General features: G+C 47.2%; 1 protein-coding gene across 2 annotated transcripts in view; it reads right to left on the reverse strand.

Annotated features, from left to right (window-relative positions):
• ZZEF1 (zinc finger ZZ-type and EF-hand domain containing 1) overlaps positions 1-14,158 on the reverse strand; it is a 1,433,434-nt gene that overhangs the window by 448,215 nt on the left and 971,061 nt on the right. The gene's annotated exons all lie outside the window — the stretch shown is intronic.

Genomic DNA, 14,158 nt, shown 5'->3' on the forward strand with positions numbered 1-14,158 from the left:
AGTCCAAACTAGAGGTTATAAAAGCATGGACAACTGTCCAATGAGCCGCTTGGGCAAGGCGATCAGGACGTTTTCTAACAGAGCAAGCCATAGCAAGACATGGCCAGAATCTGAAGTAGGAGGGAGAACCCACCATCTAGCCGGACTCCAATATTGTCGGCAACTGAAGTAGGCGTGTGAGGGGATGGGGCAGGGACCCATAGGCCAGCAATTGTTTAACTATTAGTGTCTCACTTGCCGAAATAGGAGCATCTCTGTTTTTTCTGAATTACACTGGAGATGCCGCTCATGACACCATCGCTTTTGTTTTTTTAAATTTAGAATATTTTATTTTTAATGGGTGGATTCATTTAACAACAGTATACCCCTACTTCCTCAGGCAATCCTCGCTGAAATCGCCCTCTTTCCCATTATAACTTGGGAACTGTATACCCCTACAGTAGAACAGTATACCCCTACCTCATCAGGCAATCCATTATAACTTGGGAAGTGGGTATTTAATCACGGATTAAGACCTTAGCAGGTGTCATGAATCCTATATAACAATACTAAAATGTCACACATTTCGTTGAAGGCAATCGATTGGTAGAGTGTTAATAATGGATGGAAAGGACCATCTGTTCCAATCTTCCATCAGTTCTCATTCTACCTTCACTGAAAAGAGCATTCTGAGCTTGTTGGCAGCGACTATATCAGTTGTTGAATCCTCTTTCCTTTGTTACCTGGTCTCAACCATAATTATGGTCTACAACTCAGAGAGAGGGGATTTAACAATCATTAGAACATTGGAATGTTGGAAGCTCCATTGAAAACAATGGACTGCTCTAAGCTTCTAATGGCTGGTAGTAGCCCGGAGCTCCAACAGTCCAGTGTTTGATTTTGTTCACAGCTGTTGCTCCGGCTCAAGAGGCGTTTGTTTTTACTGATTAGAAAATTCTGCCCTCTAGGGGCGGAAAGTTTCAATAGGCTTAGAGCCCTCCGTAGCAGGTTCCAACAGCCATTAAAGGTCCACTCCCTTGTTAAAGGCCCTTGCCTTTGGCTGGGGCTTTTAATGCTGGAGCTGGCCTTTAATGGCCGGTAGAGCCTGCTACGTTGGGCTCTAAGGATATATTAGAACTTTGGAATGTCGAGAGCTCCATTGAAAGACAATGGAGTAGCTCTGGGCCTATAAAGGTATAAGCCCAAAGCTCCAACATGCCAATGTTGGTCTTCACGTTTCTCCTTTTTTAATTTAGAACTTTCTACCCTTAGTGGCTGGAATATTCTAACAACCTATATCCCAATTGTCTCGGGCAATACCAGTTGTTAAAGACCCTCTCCCTTGTTACAGGCCCTCTTCTGCATCTCAGGCCTATAACTTGGGTTCAGGGCCTTCAACAACCACTATAGCCCTCAGCAGTGCACTACAAGGCAATAGCATTAACTCTCAGTAGAAACCTGCAATTCTATATTCGAACTCTGGAATGTCTGGAGAACCACTGAAGTCAACAACCTGCCCAGATGATGCATAAGGGCTGCTACAAGTCTCCTCCAACAGTCCAAATATTTATTTATTTCTTTTTCTCCCTGTACTTCTATCTCAAGTTATACAATTGGTTAAACACCCTCTCTCCAGTTACAGATACTGCAGCTCTAGGTGCATAAGTGGGAAAAAGAGCATTTACCAACTTGCCTAGGTGTAAAAATGTGACCTTCCCACATCTTGTTACAATTGGCTATCAGCACTTGCACAGTATTAGGTAAATTATTTGAACTTTGGATTCACTGAGCAGCTCAGGAACTCTGGTCATCAAATTAGCTGTATTAGATAGCAGACATTCCTTATCACCTGGAGAAAGTTGATACATAGCAGAACTGGTTGTCTAACTTTATATGGCCTGCCCACAATTAGGAGTCTACATTTAGCAATGTTTGGTTCCAACGTATTTACAATAAAACAGAGCTAATGGTCAAGTCAACACTTAGTCCTGATCACAAAACGCAGTTGTCTCCTTAAAGCAGATAAATGAGGTTCTGCTTTAATAATAGGGAAATAAACATAGCAGGTGACTAAATGCCCACCAAGATAATTAAAGTAGTTCAATAAGCATGGAACAAACTTGCAGCCCTCTGTAATATCACTATATGCAGTAGAAATATTGGTCACCTCACCCCTAGAAAAACAACCATTAGCAACGTTGTTAATATGGTGGAAAAAAGTACTCTTGATGCCTTTGCGAGTGACCCCTTCAACACAAGTCGGTCCAACTTGTCGAGTCAAATTGACATTAAAAAAGACCAAATACAGTCTCTCTCAAAGTGAAAAACTTCCAAACTAAAGTAGCCAAGCAAAAACCCTGTTTGAATACATGCTCAAATGCCAGCTTGTTAGGGAGAGATGAGATTACGATATTGATCTGAACTTGGGTGTCTATTGGTCAAGCCTCTTCACATGATATTCACTATCAAACCAACATCTTAGACCAATATTTAGAAGTGCAGAAAGGTTTAATCAGATGTGTCTCAATAGTATTTGAGAGCTATATAACCCATCACCAAGATGAGATGTATTACAAACTATGGCTTTCGGTATTGTTAATCATTATAGAATGAGAAGGCACCTTCTATCAATTCACAGTCCCCTAAAGATCACAAACTACCAACCTTGGTTCTAAAATTTCAGATAGCAATAAAAATGTATCAGGTTGATAAGACAAACATTGTGGAATAAAGCCTCTTTAGCCACGACTGATGTGTAAGCAAGATTTATGGCCTGTACAATAGTCTTGTATGTAAATTCAGCCATTGACATAATAAAATGGAGTTTTTTTCCATATCTTTTGTGGCAATCAATGTTAACAACAATCTGGCAGGCACATATGTTTTCACTCACATAATGGATTGGGCGGCCCAAAATTGGCTCCAAGTAGGGTACAGATGGATGGAGCATTACTATTTTTACCAGTGTTACTAATTATAGAGAAGCAAGTTTTAGGTTCAATTACTTTCACTAGCTGGCAATTACAGTCAACCTTCGGTTTAACTAACTGGAGTGGTACATCCATTCTAGGCTGCTGACTAATTACCGTTTGTTCTGCTAAAACAGGCAGCAGCACGTTGGCCATTAAGCAGTTGTCTATTTTGGGCTTATTTGTGTGGTGGACTGTGACAAGCACTGCTTTCTCACAGCTACAGTAAACATTTGTAAAAAAACGTTTAGTACTATGCTAACTAAAGGGAGAAAAAACACCTTTAAAGTTTAAAGTTCCAGGAGAAGAACCATTGAGTACCATTCCAGCCTCTGACAGGCTGCAAAGGAGCCTGTGGCATGTTTGGTGTGCACAAACTGACTTGTCATTTTAGTCTCAAGCCGCTTCCCTAGCTGGAATCTGGACAAGGGAGCAAGAGACCAAAGCTGGATGGAGTCATCCTTTTGTTGTTGGACAGACCTCAAACACAGGCCCAGGAACTAACCTCCTTCAAGCAGTAGGAATCCAAAAGGGAAGAAGAGAAGGATTCAAAGCCCATTACGCAGGTTCTGACATACAGTTGGCAGGAGGACAACAAATACTGTATTTATTTCATGATGCCCAAGCAGACAAACTCAAAGTAATTGTGTTTTAATATTTGCTTTTTAATAGATTTTTAGGATTCCACCGTCATTAAAATTATTTTTCAGCACATGATTGATTTTTATTTGCTAATACTCGGAAAGGCAGCCGGGTTGTAGAGGATTGCACTGCCAGGACTAGTCACAAAGGTAACAAAATATTGCCCACCTCAGATGGTCAGCTGCCACTTGACCACAAAATTAAACATTCATTCAAAGGGTATGAGAGGCAATATATATACAAGGTAAATCATATAGTATGCACACAAAGCGGAAAAAAAGAGCAGTCCACGTTTCTGTATGTAGCCTCAAGGTGTCTTTATTATAGATGTGGTTGGTTTTCATAAGTGGACAGCCACAGCCAACGCGTTTCGCCCAGACAATATATATTGCCTCTCATACCCTTTGAATGCATGATTTTTATTTAATTCAAATTTTCACAAATATTTAGTTTTTTTTTTATTTATACCTGTCATCATAAAATTCATCAATAAATCACCCCTTGATTGTACTTTTATATGTGTAATATGCAAATCAACTATGGATGTATCCACACAACTCAAAGCTAGACCACCATAAGAATTCTTACTTCTTGGATTAGCCAACTCCTAAGTGCAAATCCATAACTGGTTAAATACACTAGCCAAAGTAGGCTTTTTTCTGGCTCTTGTAAGTAGAGAAAAACCCTAGGCTTCACACAGCAGTAAAGTACATACACATAAAACTATACCTATACATCAAAAACACAGCAAAATTATCAAATATGCACCTCACACAGCTGCACAAATCACACACAGCATTTCAAACGCCAACCTACAAGATTTGAAGCATCAATACTTTCTAAATTAGATTTAGTAGATGCTTTCATGACATGTTCCCAGATGTTTTGACTTGCATCTCTGAAAGAAGTTATCCTTGCATGAATCATCCCCGGTTTAAGGCCACTTCAACAACATTACACAAGTCTTAATTTCACCGCCCTCCATATAATCCTATCTCGTAATAAAAACTACTGAATTAAAACCTCGAAGTAACAGAATATGTAATCTATCTTAACCTAAACCTTATCTGCTAACTCCTTCCTGATTAAGACATTGGCACTCCAAGTTAAGAGAAACACATCCATGTTGCATGTCTCCTGGATACTCTTGCACCCTCCCACCTTACTCTTTAGCAACTCCGAGTATGCCTCATATAATGTACTCCACTTACATGTAATCCACCCATCTCCTACCTTTCCCAAATGTATCCCCTGTGCATATGAGCAACCCTCTATTGGTACTTTAAAAAAAATATATATATTTTTTTATTTTATAAAAGCTTTATTGAACTTAATAAGTGCATACAGTAAGGAGCTACATGGTATTGCTACAGACATAGAAACAATGACAGCTCTCTTTTCCAGAAATAACAAGACCCAGCATGGCGTCAGTTATCAGTACGGGCATGCCCTTGCACAAATGTTAAATGGTAAATGTTACCGGATTTCTAAAGCGCATGGCTGCCCGTGAGCGTCCCAGCGCTGAACAAGTACAGGTGGAATCAAGGGGGAAGCTTATGGGAACAGCCAGGTCTTCAGAGATTTGCGGAATGTCAGAAGGTTGGGTTGTGCGCGGAGGTCAGAGGGGAGGGAGTTCCACAGTTTGGAAGCGTTGTATGAAAAACGTCGACCTCCTGAACGTGCTCTCTTGATCTTAGGCGGCAGAGTAAGGTGGGCATTAGAGGATCGGAGGGGTCTGGAGGTGGTGTAGGGAGTCACCAGGTCTTTGAGGATAGGGGGAGCTTTTCCATTGAGAATTTTGTGCGTTAGACAAAGTGCCTTAAACTGCACTCTTTCCACGACGGGTAGCCAGTGCAGCGCTCTGATGGCTGGTTTGGCCGAACAGCGACTCTTAGTGTTGGTCAGAATCCTAGCGGCCGCATTCTGCACTACCTGTAATTTAGTTGTAACTTTCTGCGGTGCGCCCAGGTACAGTGCGTTTCCGTAATCCAGCCTTGACAAAATGAGGCCCTGGATCAGACGTTTCCTTGATTGGAAAGGGAGCAGTGGTAGGATTTTCCGGGTGGAGCGCAGGAGACCAAAGCAGACTCGTCGGTTTGCCGGGGGGATTGTTGGGAGGAGAGATATTAGGGATCTCCCACCTAAAGGGGATGAGCAGGTGATCCGACCATGGCAGGGGGATCGGGGCATTAGTTTTAAGATCCTCAATATTGCATATGATGGGGTCGAGTAAATGTCCAAGCGTATGCGTAGGTTGGTCGCTCTGAAGATGGAGATGAAGAGCAGCCAGGTCTGTAAGTAGTTCTGATGCGGTATTGTCATCGCTGTTGTCGAAATGGATATTAAGATCCCCTAAAATTATCATGTTGGATAAAGTGCTAGACATGGCCGTAGAAAATTCCAGGAGGGAGCTACAGAATTGGCCCAGAGGCCCTGGTGGGCGGTAGATGAGGACTCCTGAGAGGGAGTTACATGGGGACAGTTGAATGCTAAAGTGTACATTTTCACAATCCAATAGGGGACTATCGTGAAATCTACATGGAAATTGGTCCTTGTGGATAATAGCAATCCGTCCTCCCCTTCCCTTCGCTCGGTCCAAGTATTGCAGGAGGTAACCCTGAGGTAGCGCCTGTACAATATCGTAGTCTGAGTCTGGGGTGAGCCATGTTTCAGTGAGAAACAGAATCTCAAGTTGCTCCTCTTCTAGTAGCATATGGATTTCCTGCGCATGTTTGGGCAGAGATCTGCAATTTAACAAAGCCATTTTAGAGATTGTCAGGGGTGCTTGGTTCTTCAAAGCAGGAGTAAACTTGAATGGGCAATGAGGGCAGTGGGCACACGAGCTCTCACCTTTAAGGATATTAGTACAGGAAGGCTGTAGGGACTGGTTCAGTTGGAGCAGGGAGTCTCTGGAGTATGACAGCCTTACTTGAGTAGAGAGGTCCAGAGTCCCTGGCCCTAGGCTCCTCCTGGCGCGGACGGGCGCAGACGCGCTTGCCTTAGGCGCGCCTTTGGCGCGCTGACGGCACGCCCGCTGCGCTCGTCCGCTGCGCTTCCGCCAAAGGCACATATTTATTAGTAGGGGAAGGGCACTGATGGGGGGTGTGGCCTCGAAGGGGCGTGGCCTCGGTGCACGCCGTCAATGGCGTCAGTCAATGTTTGTTTTTGACAGAGTCCGTGATCAGCGATGAGATCCGCTGTGCGGGTTGCCAAAGTAAGGGTTCCAGTCCTAGGAACTGCCCAAGATGAGGTAGGTTTTTAAAAACACAATCAAATAACAAGTGACACTCAAATGTTTAAAATATACGAGTCCGCTCCCGGCTTCCGCCTCAGGAGTATGATGGCCATCCTAATAAGACATGTTGTCTACAGGTGTGTCGAGTGTAACCGGCGTGAGCCCACCAGGAGCCTAGTTTAACTACCTTCCACTGATGTTGTGTGAACGTCTGGGCAGACTCAAAACCGGCGGGACAGTGGCGAGTGGGGAGGTCACAGGGGCGACATTCTGTCTCAAATACGTCCCCAGGAGTTCCCGTATGTTTACCGGCCGGCATCTAGGTGGCATAAGATCCCAGTAAGCAGTTAATTGTGCTTGACATAGCGTCACAACCTTCAGCCACGCTTCGTGTTGTGGGCCCTGGCTTCCGACCCCAATGCACCGCCACTCTACGCTTAGCCAGCAGCAATGCAATCAGTCTTCGGTGTGCGTCCGGAGTGTCCTTTACAAAGCCAAGCAGGCATTGTTTAGGCGTCAATGAAAAGAGGGCTTCAGTCACATCATCGATTATTGCTCCTATGTCCTACCAGTATTGCGCCACCCTCAGGCACACCCATGCCAGATGGGCAAATGTAGCAGGCCAAGCGGAGCAACGCACACCAATCCAATTTTATGGAGGTATGCAGGGGTGTGGTGTATGTATGTATTCGAGTGCAATGTTGGTTGTGGCGGAGCTGGGGATGAGCTATGCAGGTCGCTCTAAGCTGATAATATAATAATGTATCAAAAAGGTTAATGGCCTTTTCTCTGTGGCGATGAATTGAGGTAGCTGTCCTGCAGCGGGGGGAAGGCTGGGTTTTCCGTCACCGATGCAGACGGCGCATATAGGCCCACTGCTCCGCCTGCGAATTCTGTGTAGGGTTGGAAGAGCGCGGTTCTCAGAGGCCATGGGGCCACGCAGTCACACTCTACCACCACATGTAGCTGGAACTGTGTCGGATGCAGCCAAAAGTGTAAGTATCTGGCTTAAGCGCAATATGCGCATAACTGAACAGGAGCTCCCAGCCCTCCCCTCGACTGGGGTAAAGTAAGAATCTCAAATGCTATCCTAGGTTGGCGACCCACCCAAATCAGAGTGATCTGATTAGAAAGCAAGCGTTTGAAAAATTGTGCAGTCAGGGGTAGCAGAACATTGACGGATAGATATAGCAGTTTCGGCAGGATAACCATTTTTATAACAGTGATGCATCCGGTGATGGACAGCTGTATTTTGCTCAATTTATAATCCGTGCTTCAAGATAATCCATTGCTTTGCCGTAGCTCACTCTCCGCAGTTCCTCCAGGTTTCTGCTAAACCAAACTCTCAAATATTGAGTCGGTTCGGAGGCCCACTTATATGGGTAATCCGTCTAGAATGGGAGCGTCCTGTCTGTAAGCGGAAATAGTATTAATTTGCTCCAGTTCACCTGAATGCATGAATGGCCACCAAAGCGAATCACCTCCTGTATCATTAGTGAGAGGTTCTCCGGCGGATCGCTGATATATAGAGAAATATCATCCACATACATCGATACCACCAGCCCGCGTGTAGTGAAACCGATCCCGCTCTGATCATGATGTTGGCGTAATCTAGCCATGAGCGGCTCCATGGCCACCGCGAACAGCAGGGGGGAGAGTGGGCAGCCTTGCCTGGTTCCGCGTGTAATTGTAAATGGATCCCCTATTCGTCCATTAAGCCGCACTCTCGCTGAGGGGAGATTGTATAATGTCCGGATTTTCTACATGAAGCGGAAGTGGAAGCCCAGACGTCCAAGCAGGGGGAAGAGAAGGGACCATTTGAGGGAGTGAAATGCTTTTGTGGCATCTACCAGGGCCGCCACTGCCAGCAAGGAGGGGCTAAGATGGCGCATAACCGTGAAAATAGTGCAGAGGTTGTGGGATGTGGCTCTCCCCAGTATAACCCCAGACTGATCAGGCCATACTAACAGTGACATCAGGGGGTGCAAACGGTTGGCTAGGATCTTGGCGTACATTTTATTATCTAAATTGATGAGTGAGAGGGGCCTGTATGAATCACAGAGTTCTGGTGGTTTTTCTGGTTTCAGTATTGTAATAATGAGGGTTTCGCAGAGGGTAGGGGGAAGCTTACCTGTTGCCACCGACTCGTGATACATCTCTGAGATGGGGGATGAGTATCGTTGCGTATCCTTTATAGAATGCAGCAGTTAGTCCATCTGAACCTGGTGCTTTGTTACCTGGGAGGCTTGGTATTACCTCCTCTGGGGTAATCGGAGCGTCCATGTATTCGCGGTGAGCGGGGTTAGCCAGAGTTGCTCGATGGAGTCCAAATAACTTTGGAGGGTCTGTGGGATCTGCAGTGTCAACCGGACCGGTGAACGGCTGGAAAACGTGTGCGGCAAGTGTTTTACCACCTTAGCCCAAGTAAGGACATCCCTTGTCACCAGCCAGTAATCAATGCGAGACCATGAGGCATGTACGGAGGAAAAACATGTACCCTCACAGTGCAAGTCACGTGTGTGGCGCCATATGTCAGTGAGGGCATTTTCGGCAATCAGTGTGTTGAGGAATTCCGCTGAGCGCGGGTGTTGTAGCCTATCACTGGAGCGGTCAAGGGTTCCCTGAAGTGCTACATTGAAGTCCCCGCCCCACATTATCGGGTAAGGGCCGCAGTCTGAGACTTGTCGCTAAATATTGAGAAAAAAGTCTGGGTCATCTGTGTTTGGGCAGCTGGCGGCAACCATAATCAGCTTTTGTGCAACAAGTGCACCTACCAGTATAACATATCATTCAACCTTGACTATAATTCGAGTGTACCATACGCCGCGGGAGACCCCTTTTAAGCAAAATCGACACCCCACGAGCATAGTTTGAGTACACTGAGTAGCAACTCGCACCGCACCATCTGGCCCGGAGACTGGTGTTATCTGCTGTGGTCAGGTGTGTCTCCGAGAGAAAGCAAACGTCCACCCGGTGTCGGGCTAAGTACCCATGCATCAACCTGGATTTCCTGTGGTCATTTAGGCACCATATGTTCCAGGTTAAGCACGTCACGGTCGCCATGCTAGCGGGCAAGGAGCAGTCCTGTCATTCCATGGCGCGTTGTGCTGAGAGTCGGAAAAGTCAGATATTGTCGTCTGCCTGAAAATGATAGGTTTGGTGTCCTGCATGCACAAGCCTAGAGCAACAGTGTTTACTACACACAAAAAACAATTATGTAATGTACCCCAACATGCGTCTCTCCCATGCTCTGCTGCACTGTTGTAGACTTGGGGAGTGATGAACTAAAAAAATAAAAAAAAACTCCCACTTTCCCCTTCTCCACCCACTCCAACATCCCAAACAGGTTGAGACCGTTACGCCCCCCACCCCCTTTACATGACCCCAACTTAAAGCAATGCCAATGGCAGCGGCATTATCCCATGAGGGCATGGTCAAACCAGGCGGGTACCCCCAACCTAACGTCAGGGTGGCCGAGTGTTCTGCGGAATTGCATGAATAAGGCACGAACAGCGATGTCACATATTTTTTGCCCCCACACCGGGGCGGCCCAGCACAAGTATAGTACAGCTTGACTGTTCTTTTCCCTGTTCACATTTTACTACATCACTGTATTTGCATCAAAGGTCTTTGTTTCAGTAATTGTCACTGGATACCCGCCCTCCCTTCAATCAGATGTAGCAGAAGACTGTTTTCTTTCTTTGCTGATCTGTTTGCATTATGTGAATGCAGCTTTAGTGTCAGTGAAGAATTGAGGTTTGTCCCCACAAGTGATGCAAATTTTGGCCGGGTAGAGGATAGCGTAGTGGATCTCTAACTGTTGAAGGAGACGCTTAGCTGGCAGAAATTATTTTCTTGAGGCCTGAACCGTCAGAGTAAAGTCTGAGTAAAAGGACAAGGTATTGCCCTGATGTTTGACCTCTCCCATTTCTCTGGCTCTGCATATGATCGCTTCCCTGTTGCGGTAGTTCAATAGGCGAGCGATTATCGGCATCACCGGGGTTCCCGGTGGAGGGCGTTTGCTCAACAAGCGGTGCGCTCTTTCGACCATAAACATTGCTGATAGCACCGGTCCGAACAGATTGCACAGCAAGGATTCAAGGTAGTCCTCTATTTTTAAATCGCTGTTGATTCCGGTATGCCAGTAATTAGGATATTGTTCTGTCGGGAACGCAATTCCAAACCTTCATTTTTGGCACAGATTAGTTCCAGCACTTTGTCCATTTTTAACAGTTTTTGGTGGTCGCTGGCAAGCACATCCTCCGAGTCTGACACGCTGGATTCCAGTTGTGTGATTCTGTTATCATGCGCCTCGACCTTTTAGTTCACCTTATCTAGTCGGGTAGTGAGGTTGTCAATTTTGGCATCTATTGAATGCAGACTAATCTTGGCGCCAAATAAGATGGAGCGGATATCCTCCTCACCAACGCTTCGCTCTTTGGCCTGTGTGGGCTGCTCTTCCACCAGCACCGGCGGCCCGCCAGCACGGTCCGTTCTTCTTCCCTCAAATTATATTTTCGGCTGTATGCTGTCGGTTTTCCCCATGGCTGTGCTGGGCCATTGGCCAAAGTGTGGGCTGCATGTAGCAGGTATTCCCCCAAGAAGACAGCAACAGCCGAGCCTCAACTCCGCCATCGGCAATTGTTCAATCGCTCGGGTAGAGCGAATCTCAGGGCGCCAAGATTCCAACCTCAAGGAGATATATCCTGCTGCCGGTGGACGGCAGTGTAGTAGTGTCCAATTTATGCTGGGCCCCATGCAGCTTCCCAGCAATAGTCACCACTACGTCCCTTGGGTCCCGCACACCCCCTACAGCATCTGGATCGTCAGGAGGGCAGAGACCCAGCACTGGGCGAGAAGCAGACTTCAGCCCAGCTCTAGGCGGTTGCACATCAGTTAATGCTTACGGAGGGGAGGAGGGAGGAAGGGCAAGGGCAATTTTGCATTGGTGCGCGTGCAGCGTATCGTTCCATCCACCCTCCAGCGGAACCTCACCTCGTCACCTGACCGCCCCGGGTTCGACGGGCCTCCAATATCTCCGCGGGGCCCCCCTGCCTTCAGCAGCGTCCGCGGTCTTCACCCACTGCAACGCAGGGCTCGGGTTTCCGGTTGCGGGCAGGCCCAGACCGGCCAGAGCCTCCCGCAGTCTTTACTGCCGCTGGTCCCGCAAGCCTCACTTCCGGGCCACTCAAGGGCGGTCTCAGTGCAGGGCTCCCAGCCTGCAGACGCAGCACTCCTCGGCCACGCCTCAGCATGGCCTGGACTGCACGCAGCCGCGAACAAGTCCGCGGCTCTCCAGGCGAAACACCTCTCAGCAGTCCGGCTCTCGTTGAGGCCTTGGGCAAGCTGGACGTCGTGGCAGCAGGCGAGCCAGCCAGGAAAAGGTTCAGCCTGCGTCCCCAGGCCCGGCGTCGCCACTCGGCCCCCACGTTCTCCGTAGCAGCGTTCCAGTCGCCCTCAGCCACTTCTGCAGCCTTTGCCTCGCGGCACAGGCAGCCCAGGCAGGCCGCAAGTGTGGCAGCAGGTCAGGTCGGCCGAAAATGTTTCAGCAGCCTCCCAGCTGCATCAGCTATCCCATGCACGTGCTTCGTATCAAAGATGCCCTTTTTCAACAGGATTACTACGGAATTTACACTCGGCCGGCAGAGCCCACTGAAAGTGCGACCATCTTGCAACCCACGAGACCACGCCCCTCCCTCTATTGGTACTTAATTTGATAAAGCCACATCTTCACTTCACCATTCCATGGCTGACTCTCCCCCACTCACCTTTGTGGAAGCCAACATATCCCTCTTACCCAGCAATAAGCTTCATCTCTGAACACCTTAACGTCAGTGAGAACACAGTTGCAAATTGGAGAACAATTTGGTTGCGCTACGAATGTTATCATTGATAGTATTGGCAGATATATGACGCAGAATGTTGTATGCATTATTTATTAGACCAATAATGATGGGGTGAATTTGATCTGGTATGTTTTGGATGACATAGTGTCAAGAATTCCTGTCATACGAGGGGAGGAAAACGGTAACCAGCGAAAACGGACTACATCTCCCAGGATGCTTAGCGGTTGAGAGGTTATGTAAACAGGAGAGCTGTTACATAACTCAAGGGAAACACGCCCTTATGTAAACAGGAGAGCTGTTACATAACTCAAGGGAAACACGCCCTTATGTAAACAGGAGAGCTGTTACATAACTTAAGGGAAACACGCCCTTATGTAAACAGGAGAGCTGTTACATAACTCAAGGGAAACACGCCCTTATGTAAACAGGAGAGCTGTTACATAACTCAAGGAAAACACGCCCTATAAAGGGAGGAACCGGGAGGTACAAGGCTGTCGGATATTGTGTTTACACCGACGTACCTGCTTCGTGAAGAGCAGTGTTCCGGAGTGGTGCTCCAGTAAGGCAAGAACGGAGGTAGGTCGAGTCGTTACTCCCTGGGCCGTGTCTTGCCCCATCGTCACCTGTGAAGGACCCGGAAGCTCTACCGGTCAACCATTGAGCTTCGCTTTTTGACTCGGCTGAGTCCAAGCGCAGTGGCGCTTTTGCTGGTTGGAGTCGTAACTCCCAGCCCGACCAGAGACACAGGGACTGCCAGCTGTAACGCACACCAGGAGGTGTTTGCCGCGTTACAGACTCGGAAGTCCACAGGATCGATCGAGCGGCTGCTCTCGGTTCAGTCTTCTTGCTTGTGATTGGGGTATCGGTGACGCATCACCAGGAGGTGACTCCGCGTCCCGGTGCAGTCTGAGAAGGAGGTTGAGCGGCTGCTCCCTTCAGGTAGAGACCCCGGCTGGGTGTTTCCCTGACTCCTCGATTCTCCCCAACACTCTTCGTGCCCCTCACAGCCTACCGATTGGCATTGTCGGCCATTTCATTTCTGCCCTCTGTTGGCATACGCCGGGATCGGCGTATATGCAGAGGACGGTTAGGACCATCCGTGCTGTGGGCTGGTAACGTACTTAGCCTGGAGGATTCCAGTGACTATAACTTTTGTTTGTTCTTTGTATTTTATTTGCCTTCATTAAAAGAACTAACCCTTCACAAGTGGTTGCGTCCTCATTGTCGTGTCTGTTAAACGATCCTGAGACGTTCATGGCGTTACACATAGTGAGGGTTCTGACATGTCTTTGCATTTGGACAATATTATGATGCTATGACAGAATTAAATATTTCTTTACATATTATACACATAAAAAGATTTCGATTGAAGAAATTGCCTGTGATATGGGTTGGCGGCCACAGTGGAAAATACAGTAAGAAGTCAACTCTAATGGGTGTAAAACTGAATTTGGTCGCACATTGGACCATTAACAGTATTTATTTTG

The sequence above is a fragment of the Triturus cristatus genome, chromosome 3_2 (assembly GCF_964204655.1).
Source record: "Triturus cristatus chromosome 3_2, aTriCri1.1, whole genome shotgun sequence".
Taxonomy (NCBI): Eukaryota; Metazoa; Chordata; class Amphibia; order Caudata; family Salamandridae; genus Triturus; species Triturus cristatus.